Here is a 22,698-nt window from a genome sequence, read left to right on the forward strand (position 1 = left end):
CACTGATAATTTTGTGACTTTTAAGAGTTTGTCTTGGTTGCTATTACCAGAACCAATTAGTAACCCCCTTTTTTTTTCTTACATAGTTACCTAAAAATTGACATAAATTATTTTAAATTGAGGGTTTTATTTATTGTAATAATTATATGTATATAACTAGGTCTTGAAAACTGACCCAAATTTATTAATTTTGTGAGTTGTAAATAAGTAGTCTTCGGCCAAGACTTTGGAGCCCCAAATCTAAAACAATCTAAATTTCAGCTGCTTCTTGGCGATATATAAAATAAAACTGCATGGATTTCTTAAGTTAAATATTACATTGGATTTTGAGTCATGTACTACAAGTAAAAATTCATTCAGAGATTAAAAAAAAAAAAGCCAGGGACTCATTGGTGCTGCCCCAAATCGGCTATATTGCTGCACTTGATCAAAAACCAATTTAAGAATTGGTAAGCTATGTCTAGTGATAGTAAGTAATAATAATAAAATAGTAATAATGAGAAGAATAAAAAATAGTTACTCTGTTGAAGTTTTGCCATGTGCTAGGCACCATTCTAAGTTCTTTACATATATTAGCTTATTTCATCTTTGCAGTAACTCTATGAGGGTTCTAAGATGTTAATTAACTCATCAGCTAGTGGCAGAACCAGCATTCAAACACTGGCAACCCAAGCTTTAGAGTTCATTTCCAGACATTTCCATATATCATATCACATTGCATATTTACGAATAAATTAAGTTGTGTTTACTGTAAGAAGAAATTAATTTCTTTCAATAAATGTAATTTAAGGTTGAAGACATGCCTAAGTAGCTTTAAGACCTAGTATTAATTGAATTTCATAGTATATTAGTTAGGGTTCTCTAGAGAAACAGAATCAACAGGGAATACTAGCAAATATAAAATTTATAAAAGTGTCTCACATGACCATGGAAATGCAGAGCCCAAAATCTGCAGGGCAGGCTGAGAAGCCGACGATTCTGATGGAGGGTCTGGATGAACTCCACAGGAGAGGCTCACAGGCAGAAGCAGGGAGAGAGTCTGTCTCTTCTGAATCCTCCTTAAAAGGCTTCCACTGATTAGACTGAGCATCACTCATTGCGGAAGACACTCCCCTTGGCAGATTACAAATGGAATCAGCTGTGGATGCAGCTGACGTGATCATGATATAATACTATGAAATGTTCTCAATCCAACAGGCAGGCCAGCACTTGCCCAACTAGAGAAACAGGTACCACCACTTGGCCAAGTTGACACATGAAGCTGACCATGACACATAGTCACTAGGGTCCTGTCTCTAAAACTCTGTGCTTATTTTAATATTTTAAATTATGAACTGTAAAATCAGACTAGTAAAATACAACAAATCAAGAAACTTCCTGGTACAGCAGTCTTATCATGTGGTTAGCAAACATTTTATCAGGTACCTAGTACAAATCATGCACATATGGCTTGTAATTTTTCAGATGTGTAGGCATCTGATTATATTGATGTATTTGTTTTGAAGGTCAGTTCTTCTTTCTCTTGCCTACAGTTTTATTGTTGATTGGCTTTGTGTTAAGGTTCTTCTTTTATGCTTATTTCAATTTATTCTAGACATGTAGAATAGCCTGTGCTTCACTGATAAGGTTTTTCAGCTCTTCATGTGACTCTCATTCTGTATATGCATGTTTCAGTTTATTAAAGCTGCTGGAATGCAATATACCAGAAATGTAATGGCTTCTAAATGGAAATTTATTAAGTTAAAAGTTACAGCTCTAAGCCCATAAAATGTCCAAACTAAGGTATCCAGATAAAGATACCTTGATTCAAGAAAGGCCAATGGGTCCAGAATACCTCTGTCACCTGGGAAGTAATGTGGCTTGCATCTGTGGTCCTTTGTCTTCTGGTTTCAAGCAGCTTCCCTGGGGGCATTTTCTTTCTGCATCTCCAAACCTCTCTGTTTCTTGTTGGCTCAGTTGCTTCTGAGGTATCTCCAAAGTGTTTCCTGTTTTAAAGTACTCCAGTAAACTAATCAAAAGCACCTTGTATAGGTGGAATCACATCTCCATTTAATCAAAGTTTATACCCTCAATTGGGTGCATGGAAACAATCCAAAGTTTCCACCCCAGAATACTGAATCAGGATTAAAAGAAACATGGCTGTCCCACAAGACTGGATCAAAAAAAGGACGTTGGGGGTGGTATATAACAAGTTCAAACCAGCACAATGCAGTACAGTTTTTAAGGTTGGATTTTTTGTGCAATTCATTTTATTTCCAGGAGAAAGTTTCCTTTTTTCTGTTCCCCCTCCAGGAATCTTGTTTTGTTTTGCCTCTACAGTTTTTTTTTTTTTTCTTTTTTTTTCTTTTCTTCTCCTTTCATTTCCTCTAGCTACTTTTAGCTGAAGGCAAATCCTGGAAGGAGACCCCATAGAGGATTTTCCCAAATCAGTATTTCCCAGCCAAAAGAAGGTCAGGGACCCATCAAGGAGGTGCAGACTGGGTCCAAAATGCCCTGGAGAAGGAATCAGGAAGATTGCCCAAATTTTCTGTCCTGTCCAGCAAATGCAGCCCTTCAACTAACTATTCCCCATCTCCCTGGGGAAGCACTGTGTCTTTAAACCTCAGCCACCTCCACCCCTGCTTGGGATAAGGTTGAAACAATGGTTGCCACTGCCTTTTCCCATGACAGTTTGAAGCAGTAGCTCAGAGCCAGGACCCAGCAATCTGAATTCACTAATCCCAAACTGTTATCATTGATTGTCTGTGCCTACACTTTTTCTTGGGGAAGGTGATTTTTACGTCCCTTTCTACAGTCAGAAAGATATCCAGGAACTGGAACCCCAGTGCAGCCCAGCAACAGTAGGAGGTGGGTACCAGCAACTGCTACATGGAGAGAGAAACTCATTGTTCTTTACTGTAGTTTATCAGCTTCTTCCTCTGACTGTTCCCTGGATAGTGTGTAGTGTTCTTCTGGCCTCCAGAGACCCCAAACAGTTGTTTCTGACAGTTTCTGCCTGCTAAAGTCTGTTTTGGTGGAAGGACTGAGGCCTGAAGCTTCTTAGTCTTCCATCTGCCCTGGAAGTCCTTTTTGCCATTTTACATCTTTCTTTAAACAATTAGTTTAATTGATTCAAGTAAAATACTTTTTAACTGAGGCTCTTAATATATTTCTAATTAAAGTAGGGGCCTTTAAAAGGTTTATTCACAATGAAGGTACACAGCCAGGATATAATCAACACGTTTAGCTTTTCTTTACAGTTTTTTGGCAAATGTGAATATCAAACATATCGTGTGTGAATTTAGTAAAATGAGTTGAGATGGGAAATCCACAGATACATAAACTGATTTAAAACTATAATTTTTAAATATAATAAATGAAGCTGTGTGAAATAAATTTTCTTAACATGAGTTTATTTCAATTATGATTTATTTATAGTGAATAGTGACTAAGACAAGTACTATATATAATTTTGCTGAGTTGGCTTTGGTTTATGTCCACTTTCTTTCCAAAACTAGCTTTAGAGTTGTCTATGGAGAATATGTCATCTTAAAATTAGTTAAATCTTTATAAAAGACTTTTAGTGAATCCATATTTGTGTCTATGTGAAGTAACAATTGTCTTAAGTGATTTAATTATTAGAAATTTTGTAGGTTGATATTGGGTTTTCTATCAGTAGTTCTCTTCTGAGTTTCACCTGCCTTCTTCCTACACTCAGGCATAAAATATCATTTTCTTGGAGTTAGGTATAATAGGACATCTATTATCTTTATACTGAGAAATATAGCATTTTTTTAGCACACAGAGTGAATAAGAATGTAATCCTGTACCTCCTGACAATAATAGACAATTTCATATATGTTTTATCAGTTAAATATTCATTGGTCATTGCATTAATCAGGGTTCTCTAGAGAAACAGAAACAACCATATATATATATATATGATGTATACGTATATATACACACACACACGTAGAAAGAGAAATTGATTGATTTTAAGGGATTGGCTCACACAAGTGTGATAACTGGTAAGTCTGAAATATGTAGGTCAGATGGGCCATCTGGAAATTCCAACACAAGTAAATTTGATAGTCTTGAGGCAGAATTTCTTTGTTTTTCACTCATTAAGCCTTCAACTGATCATCTGTGGCTCATCTACATTACCTAGGTTAATGTCCTTTACATAAAGTGAGCAGATTCTAGATGCTAATCCCATCTGCTAAATACCTGAACAGCAACATCTGGACAATGTTTAAACAAACAACTAGACAACAAAATTTAGATTAACACATAAAATTAACTATCACAGTCACTAAACATTTGTTGAGTTCTTTTGTAGAGTACACTCTTGATATGTATCCATCATACTTGATTTTTTAACTTTAGTTTCAGTGAGATTTATCTTTTCTTACAAAAGAGACAATGAAAAAAAATCCATATGATAGCTTTAAAATGAATTAAGAAAATGTGTATGCATTTTTTTAAATATTTGTTGTTGTTTGGGACCATCAAGATAAAAGATAATTATGTAAGTAGGACTTTTTTTTTTTCAAACTCTCCTTTACTTTATTTATTTATTTTTTATTAATTAAAGAAAAAAAGAAATTAACACAACATTTAGAAATCATTTCATTCTACATATGCAATCAGTAATTCTTAACATCATCACATAGATGCATGATCATCATTTCTTAGTACATTTGCATCGATTTAGGAAAAGAACTAGCAAAACAACAGGAAAAGATATAGAATGTTAATATAGAGAAAAAAATAAAAATAATAATAATAGTAAAAAAAAAGAAAAGAAAAAAAACACAAACAAACAAACAAACAGACAAACAAAAAAAAAACCTATAGCTCAGATGCAGCTTCATTCAGTGTTTTAACATGATTACATTACAATTAGGTATTATTGTGCTGTCCATTTTTGAGTTTTTGTATCTAGTCCTGTTGCACAGTCTGTATCCCTTCAGCTCCAATTACCCATTATCTTACCCTGTTTCTAACTCCTGATGGTCTCTGTTACCAATGACATATTCCAAGTTTATTCTCGAATGTTGGTTCACATCAGTGGGACCATACAGTATTTGTCCTTTAGTTTTTGGCTAGACTCACTCAGCATAATGTTCTCTAGGTCCATCCATGTTATTACATGCTTCATAAGTTTAGTCTGTCTTAAAGCTGCATAATATTCCATCGTATGTATATACCACAATTTGTTTAGACACTCGTCTGTTGATGGACATTTTGGCTGTTTCCATCTCTTTGCAATTGTAAATAACGCTGCTATAAACATTGGTGTGCAAATGTCTGTTTGTGTCTTTGCCCTTAAGTCCTTTGAGTAGATACCTAGCAATGGTATTGCTGGGTCGTATGGCAATTCTATATTCAGTTTTTTGAGGAACCGCCAAACTGCCTTCCACAGTGGTTGCGCCTTTTGACATTCCCACCAACAGTGGATAAGTGTGCCTCTTTCTCCGCATCCTCTCCAGCACTTGTCATTTTCTGTTTTGTTGATAATGGCCATTCTGGTGGGTGTGAGATGATATCTCATTGTGGTTTTGATTTGCATTTCTCTAATGGCCAGGGACATTGAGCATCTCTTCATGTGCCTTTTGGCCATTTGTATTTCCTCTTCTGAGAGGTGTCTGTTCAAGTCTTTTTCCCATTTTGTAATTGGGTTGCCTGTCTTTTTGTTGTTGAGTTGAACAATTTCTTTATAAATTCTGGCTACTAGACCTTTATCTGATATGTCGTTTCCAAATATTGTCTCCCATTGTGTAGGCTGTCTTTCTACTTTCTTGATGAAGTTCTTTGATGCATGAAAGTGTTTAATTTTGAGGCGCTCCCATTTATTTCTTTCTTTCTTCAGTGCTCTTGCTTTAGGTTTAAGGTCCATAAAACCGCCTCCAACTGTAAGTTTCATAAGATATCTCCCTACATTTTCCTCTAACTGTTTTATGGTCTCAGACCTAATGTTTAGATCTTTGATCCATTTTGAGTTAACTTTTGTATAGGGTGTGAGATACGGGTCTTCTTTCATTCTTTTGCGTATGGATATCCAGTTCTCAAGGCACCATTTATTGAAGAGACTGTTCTGTCCCAGGTGAGTTGGCTTGACTGCCTTATCAAAGATCAAATGTCCATAGATGAGAGGGTCTATATCTGAGCACTCTATTTGATTCCATAGTAGGACATTTTTAATGGAAATTTGTCATCAGACCTAAAAATAAAGACTTTCTAAGTAGTATGCAGCAATTTGTGTTTTACTTCCACAGTAGAAAAAAAGTAAAATATCTTTAACTTACAGTAAAAATATGTTTGGAAAGCATATTTTTTTATCTAGACATGCTTAATATCTGTGATTCCTGAGGTCACAAATTACATGCACTCCAATGATTATATTGAAGAACCTTAGTAGGAAACTTTGCTGACCTCATGAATAGAAGTTGATAAAGTCTTTCTGATCTGCTCAGAGAAATAAATATGTACAAATATTAATATGATTTTAGGTCCCCTTTCAAAATGTACAGTTACCTTCTAATTCAGAATCCTCCAAATACCATTAGCTCCCACAATTGCTTATAAATTAGGTAGTTGCCTGCCTGTCTCCCTTCCTTCCTTTTTTTCCATCCTTTCTTCCTTCCTTCTTGTTAGCAGATGTTTATGAAGGCTGTTATTGTTCTAGAAACTAGGGAAAGAACATTGCACAATGTCCCTTCTCTCATGGAATATAAATTCTAATGAGACAGATACTCCACAAAAAAAGGTAACAAACAAAGAAAAGTATCAGCAAAAGCTACTGTGCTGAGAAGTAATAGAGCAATAAGACAGAGGATGATGGGGGCTACTTTAGTTTGTGTTACTAGGAAAGGATTATCTCAGGAGAGGCCACGTGAAAAGCTGATATCTGAATGACCAGAGGCCCAGACATACGAAAAAGGAATTGGGAGAATAGGCACCCTGAACAAGGGTGTAGATAATGTAAAGGGGCCAGAATATACAGTACTTTAAAATCCAGGAGCAGGAAGTTAGGTTTTACTCTATGTCAGGAACATGACCAATTTTTATTTTGAACCTTCATTGTGGTACAGACATTTGTTTGCAAGGGGATGTATTACTTAGAAAGTGAGTTCGACAGTAACAAAGGCCAAAGTAATGGAGACTTGAAAAAGAAATGAATTTATCTTTCAGGTAACATTGTTTTTGTTAAGCAGCAGAGAATTTCTATGGTGGTTTCATAGTGTCAAGGAAAACACTTTTTCCATTCAGAACTCTGCTGTCCTCATTATGCAGCTTCTACTTTATAGTCTTGTCTTTTCCTGCTCTTTCCATCATATAAATATTCAAGTCCCTGGGAAGAGAGAACAGTAAAGAGGAGGGCAAGCCTCTTTTTGTAAGATTTAGGCCTGGTTGTTTTACACCGCCATTATCGACATTCCAATGATAATGGCCATATAGCCACACTTAGATGTAAAAGAGGCAGGTTATTTGGAAACTATGCAATAAGCTAAAAATCTATTAATAAGGAAGAAAGGTAAGGTGGAAATTGAGAATTCATTTTTATCTAGGTTAAGTTTGAGATGTATCAAACTGGATAAACTAAATGGAGAGCTCTAGAAGGCAGTTGATTATATGAGTCTAGAGTTCTGGGAAGGGTCAAGATTGGAAACAGAGATTTGGGAATTACTGGTATTTAAAGCCCTATTACTGAATGAAACCACTCAGGAAGACTATTCTGGTAAAGGCAACTCAGAAAAACAATAAGGTAAGTGGAAGAAAAGAAAACCTGAAAACAAATTATTATAGAAGGCAAGAAAAGGAGGAAGTGATCAACTGTACAGTAATTCTGAGGATCAAGTATGATAAGAACAAAAAGTTGTGGCGTTATGGGGGATGTATGCATAAATAAATAGCTTTTAAGAAAATAAGAGGTAAGCAAATAGAGATTACAAGTTTAGGAAACTCTTTTGATGAAATTTTCAGTAAAGGATTTCACATATAGAATAGTCCTGGAGAATCTCTGGGGTCTTGGAAGAAGTTTTTTGTTTTGTTTTTTTTTTTGATAACGGATCATAAATTATATTTGCGGATGTGAAGGCACCAATAGAGATTATGGTTGAGGCAGGAAAGAGAGAGAATCATTACAGGAGCACGGCTCTTGAAAAGGATCTGAATGAGTGGATGTTTTGACCTTTATAAGAACAGAAACATGTTCTTCATTACAATAAGAGGGAAGACGTATGTAGGTATTGTTCAAGGTAGTTTGATAGATTTGGTGTTGAACAAATGAGAGCATTTCTGTCAGTATTCTGGATGGGGTTCTCCAAGAAGTAGATCCCAAACCAAGGATTCAATGCATAGAATTTATTAAGGAAGTATCTTCAGAAGAAATCAGTAAGGAAAGAAGTGGAAGCCCAATATGTAAAAGGAAGAAGCTAAGGAAGATTGTGATTTCAGGTGAAGTCCCAGACTGGGCCTGATCCCGAGGGGACCTCGGGAATTTAAATCACACTTCCAAGTTGTCCCAACTGGACATAAAGGAGCAGAAATTTTGTAGCCCCATGCATGTTTATAATTGACTACAGGTTTGCTGAGGGTTGTGAGTGGAATGTAAACTCCGAAAGACTTCTGTTGTATAGACATAGCCATTCCAGTGCCCATGGACAACATTTTGAAGATCACAGGGGCTCAAAAAGCTAAGCATGTGGCAGCTGGATGATAAGCGCAAGATCCATACAAGTGATTAAGAAGATATGAGGAGGGCACCAATGCATTTGCAGCTGTCACAATTTATTTTTTTCTATTTTTTCAAGGACATAGTAGGAAATATTCAGTTGCGGGGGTTGGAATTAGGAGAAGGTTTGGGTTTGAAGGGAGATGTGAAATATTCCTTATGGAGAATGGAAAATCCTATATATTAGGAAAGTATAGTTGACTTTGTAGACACGAAGTGCCATTAGAAATTTATTGTCATTAATTTAACATGCCTTCGCTCGTTGTAACTATGATTTTTTCCTTCAGCACTGTTCAGCTACCCAGGGTTGGAGTTTTTCAAATCATTAAAGGGGAAGCGGGGTGTAAAAAAATAAGAAGTCATCAGATCCAGGCTGGCAAGGGAGTAAAGTAGGGCTTTAAAAAGGGTGAGGGATAGTGAATAAGAGGAGAAATAGGGGAAAAGGAGTTCTGGGAATGTTAGTAGATAACAAAACAAAAAGGAGTAGCAGTTAGGAATATATAATGTGAAGGACCTCAAAGGGGCTGAGTTTATGACAGAGGGGCAATTTTGGCTTGACAACGGTACTTCTACTGACTGAGGAGTGTTAGAGAATCAATAACCTGAGCTTGGGATGTTTTCAGGAAAGTACTGTAAGCAGGGGACAATTTATCGTAAAGCAAAATGGTGACAGGAACACCTAAGGTTGAGGCTTAGGATATAGACGAGCTATGAGCTTCAAATTAAAAAGTAGAATTTCCTTGGGAGGAAGGGAATGGTAGAAAATTATATTACAAGTAAGTGATATATAAAGAAATGTCTGAAGAAATGGAATGAATAGGCCCTTATGCATTTTTACCCTTTGTATGATTTAAATCCATTATTTACTTTCTTCTTGAGGCCACTCAGCACCATGGGCTATAGAATCCCACCCAACAGCGTTGAAAAAGTACTCTGGATGGATGAGAGTACCACTTATACTTTGGAATGTGCTTTCTCCAAATTCCTGAAACTAAGATAAATAAATCTTAAGAATCTCAGCTCAGGCTATTTAACTCTACCCAGACTTGTTATAGGAAACTGTAAAATGCTCTATGATTAAAGATGATACAGGCCATCACTGGTTGGCAAATTAATCATCACAAAAGTAAGTGGACGGCGTAAGTGGACTGTGGAACTTAACACCATACTCTGGGTGCCCCTCAGTTTTCCCTAATTCCAAATGAATACCTTTCATTTAAGCATAATAAATAGAAAGTAAATAGACCCTTTCAGACCTCAGCTTTTTACTCTCCTATTTGTCAGGAGTTATTTTTAAAAGTTGTTGCTTCACTTTAAAATGATATTTTCTTTACCTCACACAAAGAGTGGTAAAAACATATGTCAATGTTACCTTAAATAAAAAAAAAAACTATGTTATCAAATCACTGGGTTTATAATTAAGATGTGCAAATATTATATTGCAGTGGTCAGTGTTTCAAGAGGCTGAGTACACACTAGAAAATTTTCTAATCTAATTTTCTCTTGGTTGAATCCCAATTGTTATTGGGTTTTTCTGCTATATACAATCATGTATTTTTAAAGGGTCTGTTGTCAAAGTCTCTGGTACTTTTCTAAATGTACTATTTGAATATGCATTCCAGAATACTCTGGAATGTTATCTATCACCATAGCTATTTTAAACCAGAGACTTCAAAGTGCAAACACAAAATCCTTTCAGTTCCAGAACTAAAGTTGATAATCTAAGGTGGTAATTTGAAGCAGTTTAATTATAAGTTTAAGTAACAGTCTATGAGCAGAAAAAGCAATAACTTACTAATACAAGAACTGACATTATTGGATTTTAGTATATTGCATATAACAAGATGAGATGCATCTTTCTGATAATCATTGTCAGTGTAGGTCTCTGATTTTTATGACTTCATTGAATTTACTGCATCTTGCTCTACTAGCTATAGAAAGGTTTCTTAAACTGTCAGATTTCCCTTGCTGTGACTTTAATGAATATAGCAAATATGCAGCATCTCAGCTAATGTTCTCAAGTACCCTATTAGTAAAACAAGTCTGTTTGTACTAGATTTTCAATATTTTTTTTAATTTTAATTTTAATCATTTTCTTTCCTATTTCCTGTCCTTTTTCTCTTTCACCTACCGGAAAACATCAGAATACTTATGACATGCCTTCTAGTCTGTCATCTCTCTGTTGATTTTACATTTGTTTAAGGGAAATATATCAATTTATAAAATGAACCCGGTGGTATATTCTTTCAGGGTCTTTTAATAGAAATTCTCATAAAGCAGAAGTAGAAGTATATTTCCCTTCATTTCCATTTCCTACATTTTCTTTTATTTGCCTTAGAGTTTACAATTCACATTTAAACTATTTGGAGCACATTTAATGTTCTCAATATAATGAGTCAAATTCCCAGCATCATTTGATAAATGATCCATTGTTTTCTGCAGATCTATATTGCCACATTATTCTACATCAAATATATGGTTCTGTGTTCTCTCTTATGTTATGTTCCAAGGACAAGCTTTTTGTTCTTCTACCATTATCACTGACTTCTAGTTTCAAATATATATATATATATATATATATATATATATATATATATATATATGAACACACACACACTATTTGTTCTCTTAAACTATCCTTACCTAGTATTAGAATGTAAGTGATAGTAGGCACACTAAGCTTTATTTTCTTTTCTGTTTTGGCCCAGCTTCTACGAGAAAGGGGTTATTTGTTACTTGAATATTAGAACTTATTTGTAAAATGATCTGGAGTTTTAGGGTTTTTTTGAGACATAGCAGTGGATGGGTGATTGTTATGTACACATGAGCATGCACACATCTTTTTTTGGTTATTGAATCTTAATTTCATCATCATCAGAGAGTATATTCTGATTTATGTTGATTCTTAGTACTTATTGAGGTTGCCTCTTGGCATAGCTATGATTGATTATAGATTTATTAACTTGTGATTTGGAGCTTGTGCTGGTTTGAAACTATTATGTGTCCCCCAAAAAGCCATGTTCTTCTAACCCAGCCTTGTGAGGGCCGACGTATTGTTGGTTGGGGCCATAGGATTAGGTTATTTCAATGGAGTTGTGGCCCTCTCCCTTTCAAGATGGGTCTTAATCAATTTACTGGAGTCCTTTAAGAAGAAAATTTGTTGGAGAAAGCTTAGACATGGACATTTGAAGAAGCAGAAGGAAAATGCCCCAGGACATGACAGAAGAACCCACAGGAGATAAGGAGGCCATTTGAAACCAGAAGCCAGTAGAGAAACACAGCAGACATCACCACGTACTTTCCACATATAGAGAAACCCTGGACACAATCAGCCTTTCTTGAGTAAAGATAGCCACTTGTTGATGCCTTAATTTGGACATTTTCATGGCCTTAAAGCTATAAATTTGTAGACTAAGAAATTCCCTTTGTAAAAGCTAATCCATTTCTGGCATATTGCATTCTGACAGCTTAGCAAACTGAAACAGACTTTTTTTTTATGTATCTACAAAATTAATTTACTCTATTATTCAAATTTCCTGTCACTTTAAAATTTAATTCTTATTTTGTATTAGTAAATTGTAGGTTTCCAGAAAAATTATGCATAAAATAAAGAACTCCCATATACCACTCTGTTATTAATACCTTGTATTACAGTGGTATATTTGCTACAATTGATGAATAAATAGTTTTATCATTGTACTGTTAACTATAGTCCATGGTTTACCTTACAGTTCACTGGTGTTGTACAATCCTGTGGATACAACTTTTAAATTTTATTCTAGTAACATATATACAACCTAAAATCCTCCTCTTTAACCACGTGAAAATTTGTTTTAGAGCTGTTAATTATGTTCACAATGTTGTACCACCATCACTACCATCCATCACCAAAACTTTTCCATCATCCCCAGATAGATGCTTTGTACAATTTAAGCATTAACTCACCATTCCTACCCCACACCAGCTGCTAGTCAGCTATCATTTAGTTACTGACCAATTGGCTCTTCAAGAGTATGTTGTTTAATTATCACATATTAGTGAAATTTCCATTTCTCCTCCAGTTATTGTGTTCAGACTTCATTCCATTGTGATTGAGGAAGATACATTGTATGAGAATTTACTGAGACTTGTTTAGGTATCTACAGTACGGTCTATCCTGAAGAATGGTCCATGTGCCCCAGTGAAGGCTGTGGATTCTGGTGCTGCTGGTGAAATGTTCTATGTATCTATTAGTTCTTGTTGGTTTAGAGTATCATTCATGCTTTGCATTTCCTTATTGATCTTCTATCTAGATGTTCTTCCATTACTGAAAGTGGGGAACCATCCATTTATCCCTTCAAGTCTGTCAATATTTGCTTCATATATTTTGGGTACTGGCTGTTTCCTTTTTAAAATTTCGGGCTCTTTATTAAGATTCTCATATTGTTCACTCATTGTTTTCTTGTTATCATTTAAGTTTTTCTCTATATTTTCCTTCATTACCTTGAGCATATAGAGGATCTTTTATTTTTTTCTATTTTTTAAAATTCTTTGACAAGTTTGTGTCTATTGTCTGGTCTTCTTCATTGGTATTTTCTGGATTTTTATCCTCTTTCTTTGAATGAGCCATCATTTCCTATTTCCTTGTTGTCTGGTAGTCTTTTCTTTGCACGCTGTATATTTTAGTATTCAAAAATATTAATTCTGGGAAGTATTCCCTAATCTATCTGCTTCTTGAGTTTGTATCCAATTAATGATATGACAAGTTTTCTTCAATGCTCAGAGCTAACAATGAACCAATGAAAAAACACACCTTACAGAGTCTTTACAAATTGACTTTGCATTGGCTAGTGCATTCGCAAGGCAAGTGAAATGTCTCTCAGATTTCAGCCCTCCTTTAAGAAAGTCATTCCAAGGTGAATACAAAGTGCAGGATACTCTCTCTATATATATATATTTTCCAGGCCTGTATTCTGTACTGGGTTTGTGGTTGCCAGTGACCTTGAGTTCCCTTAATACAGAATGCCCCCTCTACTCCCTAGGAAACACACTTATTCCCTTTCCTGAGTGCTCTATCACAGGATTTAAGGCAGGCAAGCCTTTGCCACAGACTACCCAACTCAACTGTCTTTTATTTTACTTTCCCTATCTCAAGCTGCTTTTGCGTGGGGGACACATTCTGGGAGAGTGGGTGAGCCAGAGAGAAGTTTCCCAGGTTAGTCTTTCCCAGCTGGAACAAGGCCAGGGACCTACAAAGGGGATGTTGGTTGACTCCACACTGCCCTGGATAGAGGGTGAGGGAGGGCCAGCAAGGGTGCTAGGAGCTTCTCCTATGGCTCTTTAAAGCTGCATTTTCTCGATTTGATATTTTCCCAGTAAAGGTAGCCCTTTAACTCTTTTCTATATTTTAGAAGAAGTGTGTTGTCTTTATGTCTCCTTTGCTTTCTTTTGTCCAAGGTGCATTGGAACGATAGTTGTCCTCATAGCTGGACACAGAGCCATCTGAAATAGCTAACCAAAAGCAGTGGTCAACGATTAAACTGCATACCCATGTATATTGGGAAACTAGGTCTTTATATCCCATCCTTGCACCAGCACCTACACCAGGGCTAAAGTTGAGTACCCCATTGCTGCCTGTCATGAGGTTGGGGAATGGGCAATGGTAGCCTGTGCAGAGGAGAGAAAAATTCAAAAGAATTTACCCCATTTTCTGAGCCTCTTCCTTATGCACTTTCTTGGATGATGAATAGTGTTCTGCTAAGCTCCAGGATTTCAAAGTAGTCAATTCAGAGAATTCCTGCTTGTTTAATGGTTGTTCTGGTGGAGAACCTGACTCCTGAAGCCTCTTTACTTCACTGCCTTCCCATAATCCCCTCTCACAATTCCATATTTTTTTCTCATGGACATAATTTTTAAATGACTGCATTTTGATTCCTGGTAACAATTGTTAACTTATCTAGTTTCTGATTTTTCTGTATATGTATATTTTAGGCTATATTATTAGACGAATCTATGTTTTACAATCTTATACCTTCTATATCATTGCTTTCGCAGTATGTAAGATCCTTCTTTGTTTCCTGCTTTTATTATATTTAGTTTGCATTATATTATAATGGCTGCCCTTGCTTTGATATTTTTCTATTACTTTTTCTATCTTCTAGTGTTCTTTTTCTTTGTGAATATGTGTATCGCTGGATCATTTTAATTGGCAAGCTTAACTTGTTAATTACAGAATAAAATACTGTTGATAATAATAATAAATTTATTTTAATCTTACCATCTCATTTCATGTTTTCCATTTGCCATTCTTCCTTCATTCTTTTTCTGGCAGCAAAGTTATACATTCAAACTGTATCCTTTTAAGCATTCCTAACTTAAAACACAGGTATTGAATTCTATTATTGCTGTAACAAATTTCCTCACAAATTTAGCAGATTAAGCAATGCAAATGTCTTATCTGCTAGTTATGCAAGTCAGACAGACATCCAGCATGGGTTTTACCTAGCTAAACTAAGGCATTGGAAGAATCCTTTTCATTTCTGGAGGTACTAGGAAAGAATCTGTTTCCTTACTCATTCAGCTTTGGCAAAATTCAATTCCTTGTGGTTGTAGGATTGCCTTTTTCTTGCCAGCTGAAGGGTCTTCTTAGTTTCTCCTTGCCTCTTAATTCCCTTCCTCCATCTTTAACTTTATCAACAGCAGATTGAGTCCTCTCACACTTCAAATCTCTCTTCCTTCTTCTTTGGTCTCATCTCTTTCATTATAGCCTGGAAATTTCTCACTTTTAAAGACTTTTGTGATTAAATCGGGCCCAGCTAGATAATCCAGAATAATCCCCTCATGACATCTTTAGAGTCCATTTTGTGCTTAATGTAGCATATTCATAGATTTCGGGGATTAAGATTCTTTGGGGACTATTATTCTATCTCACCATTTAAGAGAAAACGTGATTCATCTGAAATGTTGCAGTGTTGGATCACCAAAATGCCTTCATATTTTTAGTTGATGGTTAATAAAAAGAATATATGAAATATGATACTTAAAATAAATCTCTAAAGGCTAGGGACAAATGGACACTCAGAGGGTAAAAGATAATGTTTAGAATAGTGTATAAGGACATTTATTATCATAGTGGAAAAATGGATAGATATATACACATGAAATTGCAAACTCACATAAAAAAAATATAGGACAATGACTAAGTATAAATGCTATAAGTGAGAGAAGATAAAGAAAAAATGAAGAAGCCAAGTGGGATAGAATGCCAACAAAACACTCAAGACAAGTGTATATTATTGAGATTTTTTTTGAAAATGGGAAAGATGAGCCTGGTGCCATGTCCTTTGATCATGATAGCATAAGAGATACTTGTCATTTAGAAGAAGAGAACCTATAAATTTCTAGGATATCAAGAATCTCAAATAATGCCATACTGTATAATCTCATGTTTTCTTGTCTTTTAATTAAGAACAATTATGTCTCACTGAAATTCTGCAATAAAAGTAGAATTGAGTTAGAGATCGTGTTTCCTCAGTTAGACTCACTCATTGCCCAACTAACGAGACCTTGCACACCAGTCAGGTGTGTGACTTTTTCTAATTCTTTCCCAGAGAAATTATGATGAACTTTCACTGTTCTACATGAATGATAAATGAAAAAATGTAGCATGCACTGTAATAGCTAATATTAATTGAAAATCTTCTAGGGACAATAACTTATTTTTTCCCTGGATCCATTCTTTTCTAAAAAGATGTCCTTATGATTATTTTATTCATTTTGGAGGTGGGTAAACTGAGGCTTAGGAAGAATAACTTACATGTCCAAAATTAAATAAAACTTGTCTGCTTTCTACTGTGTTGCAATGCCTCCCTTGGTGCCGTTTAAGGGAGTCTTTAGTGAGTACTGACAGGTTTTAAATACCTGTCTGTGCTTTCCTTATGTTTTAGTTGTTCTTACAAGCAGTTTTTAATAAGGTGTTTATTCACAGAAGGAGTATGATGAATGTTTCTGTTGCAAGTTGGTGAAAAAAGAGGTGATGATACCATATGGTATGAGATAGAGTATAACAGTAATTCAGCCTGTCAAACACATTTGGGACAGACAACAAAAAGTTATTAATTTCTTGACTTGTTTTTACTTAAATTGAAAGTTTGTGCATCTTCTACATAATAGAAAATAAATCCTGAAAGTATGTAAATAAATTCCTGCAAGTAATAGTAATAGTCTCAGGTTCTAAGAAGTCAGTGACTTTTAGAACTCAAATTTGCACCTCACCCCCAAAAAACACAAACAGTAAGTTTCTAACAGTGAGCTAGAAAACATTTTTCAATTTTAATTAAATGTATCAATAGATAAAATGTCAATTTATTGCTAATATTTTATGGATCATGGGATGTTATTGATTAAAGCCACAGTTTTCATTAATACAAAATTAAACACGAAAAAATTTCAAATTTCTGTGTATGGGTATCTTATCACTTATTTCAACTTGTCAAGCTTTCAAAATTTTAGAAGCACAAGAAAAAAATTAATGAAATCAAATTCTAGAATTTGTATGTCCTAAGGAATTTTCATGAACTTGTCAGGTGCTTTTATGGCTTTTATTCCTAATTTTATGGTCAAATGATGACATTTAGTAAAATATTTCAGTTACTCAGGAGGCTTTTTGACACAGAGCACAATATATCTATGAATATATTTGTGAATTAAATTTCTTATGTAAGAACTATATTGTTTCTATTTTAACATTCTTCAGGAATCGAAATATACCCCATTTCACTTCAGAAAATGAAAATTCATACCACTTACATAGTTTAAAAGTAATCACCTAAAACAAAATGAAAGTATAAATGGAAGCTCTTTACATGTATATATGAATGAACAGCTCCTTTTTGGATTTCTACCTAGTATTGTAATTTCCAAAATAAGTAATAGAAAAGGAAAACTGATGTAGCACTATGATTGTATTTTTCCCTCAACCTCTTTTTTTGAGATCAGAAGGTCAATTAACAATAGTAATCATAATAGCAAATATTTTTATAGTGTTTTTGTGTACTAAAATATTGTGTATTTGCATATTTTTGCATATGAATGAAATGTGCCAAGCTTTTTTATTAATGTACACCACAGTCCTATGAAGAAAGTTCAGTTTCTATCCCACTTTCACAGAAGGGGGATTTGACACACAGAGAGGTTATATAATAAGACCAAAGTTAGAGTCAGTAAATGCCTCCACTAGGATTCAAACTGAAGCGACTCAATTTGCTAGTCCATGCTTTCAGTCACAATGATGTATTGCCTTTCATTCACTAGTATTAACAGGTAGTTATGCAGTGATATTGTTTGCTTCCAACATAAGATTTCAAAATTTTGCATCTTATTTGCATGAAATCTACTGGTCTATTTTTATAAATCCAAATAGATTGATACTGAATTGCAATAAATACATTGTTTTCTATATACAGTATAGTAATTCATTGTCTCTTCTCTTTATTGATACTCTCAACTTCTTTCATACATAAATTAGTTCATGGGCAATATTATATAGAGCTATAGAAATTTATGTGACATTGAATTGTGGAAATAAAATAATTGAAGTTTTATCTGCTATTGATTTGACACTTACTGATTCTGATTTATTATACTCAATTCTTCCTTGTTTTAGAGTTATCATATTGATCCAGGTTTGCAAATTTAATACTGGTGTTTTACTTCCAAGTCTGTAATACTTTTTTAACAGCATTGTGGCAGGGGGTTTAAAATGTTTATGATGTAATCTAACCATTTATTTTATTTTATCTATTTCATCCTCTTAAAAAATTTCATATGAACAAAAATATAGCAATATAATTCTTGGTAGTAATAGTTTAATAGCAATAAAGCTTCTAGTTGTAATATAATAATCTTCTCTATTGTTTATAATTTTTATATTTATATTATATGAATTTCATATTTTCTAAGAAATTTTTATGGTTTTAATGTTCAGTGATTTGAACATATGTCCATAAAGATGTATGATTTGTATTTTACTCAGAACTGTTCAATCACTTTTCTAAATGCCTTTTCTTTTTAATCTACCAGTAGTGATGGAAAAGAGAATTAAATATAATAATTTAATTCTAAAATGGTATAATCCCTGTAATATAAAATATAATGCAGTCAGGATTTTATCAAAAGTATAAGCAATTGATTGAGTAATCTCAGCACAATGGAGTATAAACATGAAATGTTTGAAAGCTTAGGTTATATTAAATATCTCTTACTCACTAGGTAGCAGGTATCATAATTATAGCTTAAATAGATACAGTAAATTCCAAGTATTAAATACCTGACCATTTTAAAAGTTGCATTTAGCATACCCCATTTAAAACATCCTTACTTCATAGTAGGTTAAGACTGGTGGTTGGGGAATTAATATAAGACAAGGTTTTTCTTTCCTTATGCTTTCCTCTGATTCCTGTTTTCTTTGAATCTTGCAGCCTTAAAAAAGGTTTTGTCTTTTTTTTTTGGGGGGGGGGGTGCATGGTCCGGGAATTGAACCCGGGTCTCCCGCATGGAAGGCGGGCATTCTAACCACTGAACTACCCGTGCGCCCTAAGGTTTTGTCTTTTACCCTTTCCATTTTTTAAAGTCTGGAGGCACTTGGGGTGATAGTTGTGGGAAAGTTGCTGTGTGGTCCAATGTGGGAAACACAGGTTCAGCACAACAGAAACTTCATCAAATGACTGTTTTATTATTTACACAGCACAAAGGGTCCAAATCCTTTGTGGAAAGAATTCCCACTGTGGCCAGTACCCCAGGCACACCTATTGCTTTGGTCAGAGTGGATGGAGAGTGACTTCATGTCCCACCTCTTTTTGGAGATCAGTGACACTTGTCCTCCTCAAGGGCTGAGTATTTATATACATCCAAAGGGAAAGGACCCTGCCATTGAGAGTTCCATTCCTGATAAACAGTCGAAACTGCTTATTTCTGGTTCAAGGCACAACCAGGCTGTTCCATTAGAACCTAACATCTCCTCTGGGATATGCAATGAAAACATATTGAAACATATGCACGCAATAGAAAAGGGGTGTGGGAAGGAGTTGGCACATATTAGGAGATGGTCACCAGGCATGTCCATGACTTCCCCAGCAACAGTGTACAAAGAAATATGTCCTGGATCATTTTGAAATAAACCATGAGGATGCCTTAGCTGAAGATGCTGCTGGCTCCTTTTAAAATATGAATAACAGAATTAACTTTGTCCTCAGTTTTGGAGACTCCTTATTGATTGGGTAGTATGAAAACCCACTCAACATGCAGAAACATGAGGATTTATTAACGTTTATTTCATCTATGAAGAATGGAGAATACTTTTATTTTGTGAAGCTCACTCATATTATCTGAGTCCTTATAATGACCCATACCAAATTTGAGGGGGGAGGTCTTTATTCCTTTGATGCAATTGTTTTTATACCAGAGAAGGTTTACATTATTAATATAATGCCTTCAGGATATCTATATGTATCATGATAGCTCTTCTGCTCACAGAATGTACAGTTCACCCACTAAAAACCTCCACATTAAAGTGCGAACTAATGCCCTAATTCTGCCTAGACCATCACTCTTCCTTTATCTGTTGTGACTTATCACTGTTCAGAAGATCTTTTGACTTGCAGATTGAATTATTTAAAATGTCTCCCCAATACCCCATCTTTCTCTGCACCAAACCCAACCTATCTGCTACTTTAAAAATATCCTATGCTATCTAAATAAAATAGAAGGAAAGGTTTTAATTATTTAAAAATTGTTCTCCTTTTTTATGTTTTTAAAAAACATAAAATTTTAATGTTTTTAAAAAACATAAAATTTTAATGTTTAAAATTTATCTCAAAAATAATATTTTTTGCCTAATAGCTCTTAAAGTCAGAGAAAGAATATCCTTTGACTAATTTTATTCATTATCTCGCTTTTGTCCATTCATCATCTATCCATATTGATTAATATATTATGTATCTTCTCTCCATATCACAGCATTAATTTCTAGATTAATTCTTAAGTTAAAAAAATTCTGTCCTCTTGAAATTATACTTTAAACCACGCTTCCTTGTACATACCTTATACTCGCCCATTACAAGTTCTTTGAAATTCTTAAAGAATGTATAATTTTATGCATAATTATTGTCAATCTATGCCAAGATTCTCTAAGATTCTATCATGATCCTAATGTTGACTTTTAAAGATAATTTAATAACATTAGTTTTAAATAAAGTTTTAAATTTTATAGTCTAGTAAGAATAAAATAATAAAATACTTTGACAAAAGATACACTTCTTAAAGAAAGGAAAGTTTTACCCTCATTTGTCATCTTGAAAATTGTATGTCTAGATATTTTTCTTCATTTTCAGTAAGTCAAGACTTATAAATTGTAAGATAACCTGGAAGTTCCTGTTAACATTTGTCAAAAACATTGTTGGACTTTGTGTCCTTATTTTTATAAAATCTAAAAATAACAGCTAAAAATGCTGTTAGTCATACAACCTGGAATGGGATTTTGTTTAAATAAACTTCAATGATACTTCTAAAAGAAAAGCATTCAAGTTTAGAAACCAATTCTATAAATATACGTTTTAGATTAAAAAAATTAATCAACAAAGACTATAGTTTTGTTATGGTGGCAAAATTACTATCAATTTAATTTCCATTTGATGGAGAGATATTTGCAATTCTTTAAATGAATAAACTATCCAAGAAAAATGTCAGAAGGCAATAACATATTATAGGTGGCCTTTAGATATTGAACCACTGTCCATTGTTTATGTTATTCTGGAAGCAAAATTAATGAATGATTCTTCATCTGGTAGCGTGAATTTTTTTTATCGAACATGAACTGTGAATTTTTTTTTACTAAGAGAATAAAAAAATAAATGTTTTATTAATTATTGCAGAGGCTATACAAGTGTAAAAAAATATATTGTAAGTAGATTGGCTTAAACTCTATTGTATGAGTCTAGAAGTGAGTGAGCTAGAGCATAGAGCCTGGTTCCACCTCAGTGAGTAACTTCCATTTCTGAATTTAAGATTCTGCTGTCATTTTCTCCTAACTTAATGTAAGGAATGTGGTCAAGGGTAGTCTAATTCCAATCCTTTAAATGGAAAGACTCAGAAATGTCACAATCCAGTTTTTTAGAACATGTTTTTTTATTAGAACAATTATATATTTATCAAAAAATCATGCAGAAAGTACAGAGTTCCTATATACAACACTCCCAACACACAGTTTTCCTTATTATTAATATACTGCATTATTTAGAAACTTTGTAACAATTAGTGAAACAGTATTATAATTATATCATTAACTATAGATCATTCTTTACATTAGTGTTCTCTTTTTGTGTTGTACCAAATTATTCTGGTAACATATATATAATTTAAGATTAATCCTAGTAGCCAATTTCAAGTAAACAATTAATTGATTTTATATACATTCACAATGTTGTGCTACCATCACCACCATCCATTACCACAATTTTTCCACACACTCCCAAACAAACTTTGTACCAGTTGAGCACTAACTCCCCCTTTTCTATCCCCACTCTGGCTACTGGTAACCTATATTCTAGTTTCTGACTATGAATTTGCATATTCTAATTATTTCATATTGGTAATATCATACAACATTTGCCTTTTCCGTCCTCTTGTGGCTTGTTTCACTCAACATGATGTCTTCAAGGTTCATCACATTGTAACTTGTATCAGAACTTCATTCCTTTTAACAGCTAAATAATATTCCATTGTGTATATATACCACATTGTGTTTATCCAGTCATTGTGTTGATGGATGATTGGGTTGCTTCCATCTTTGGGCAATTGTGAATAATGCTATGAACATCGGTTTGCAAATATCTCCTTGAGTCCCTGCTTTCCTTTCTCTGGGGTATATATCTAGAAGTAAAATTGTCAGGTCATTTGGTAATTCTATACTTAACTTTCTGAGAACTGCCAAACTGTTTTCTGCTATG

General features: G+C 34.3%; 1 protein-coding gene and 1 non-coding gene across 16 annotated transcripts in view; one reads left to right on the forward strand and one right to left on the reverse strand.

Moving 5' to 3' along the window:
• Nucleotides 1-22,698, forward strand: part of ADGRL3 (adhesion G protein-coupled receptor L3) — an 841,123-nt gene that overhangs the window by 768,316 nt on the left and 50,109 nt on the right. The gene's annotated exons all lie outside the window — the stretch shown is intronic.
• Nucleotides 19,214-19,285, reverse strand: TRNAG-UCC (transfer RNA glycine (anticodon UCC)). Its single transcript has one exon. It is a non-coding gene; the product is annotated as a tRNA-Gly (tRNA).

Source organism: Tamandua tetradactyla, chromosome 19, assembly GCF_023851605.1.
Source record: "Tamandua tetradactyla isolate mTamTet1 chromosome 19, mTamTet1.pri, whole genome shotgun sequence".
In the NCBI taxonomy this organism is placed as follows: Eukaryota; Metazoa; Chordata; class Mammalia; order Pilosa; family Myrmecophagidae; genus Tamandua; species Tamandua tetradactyla.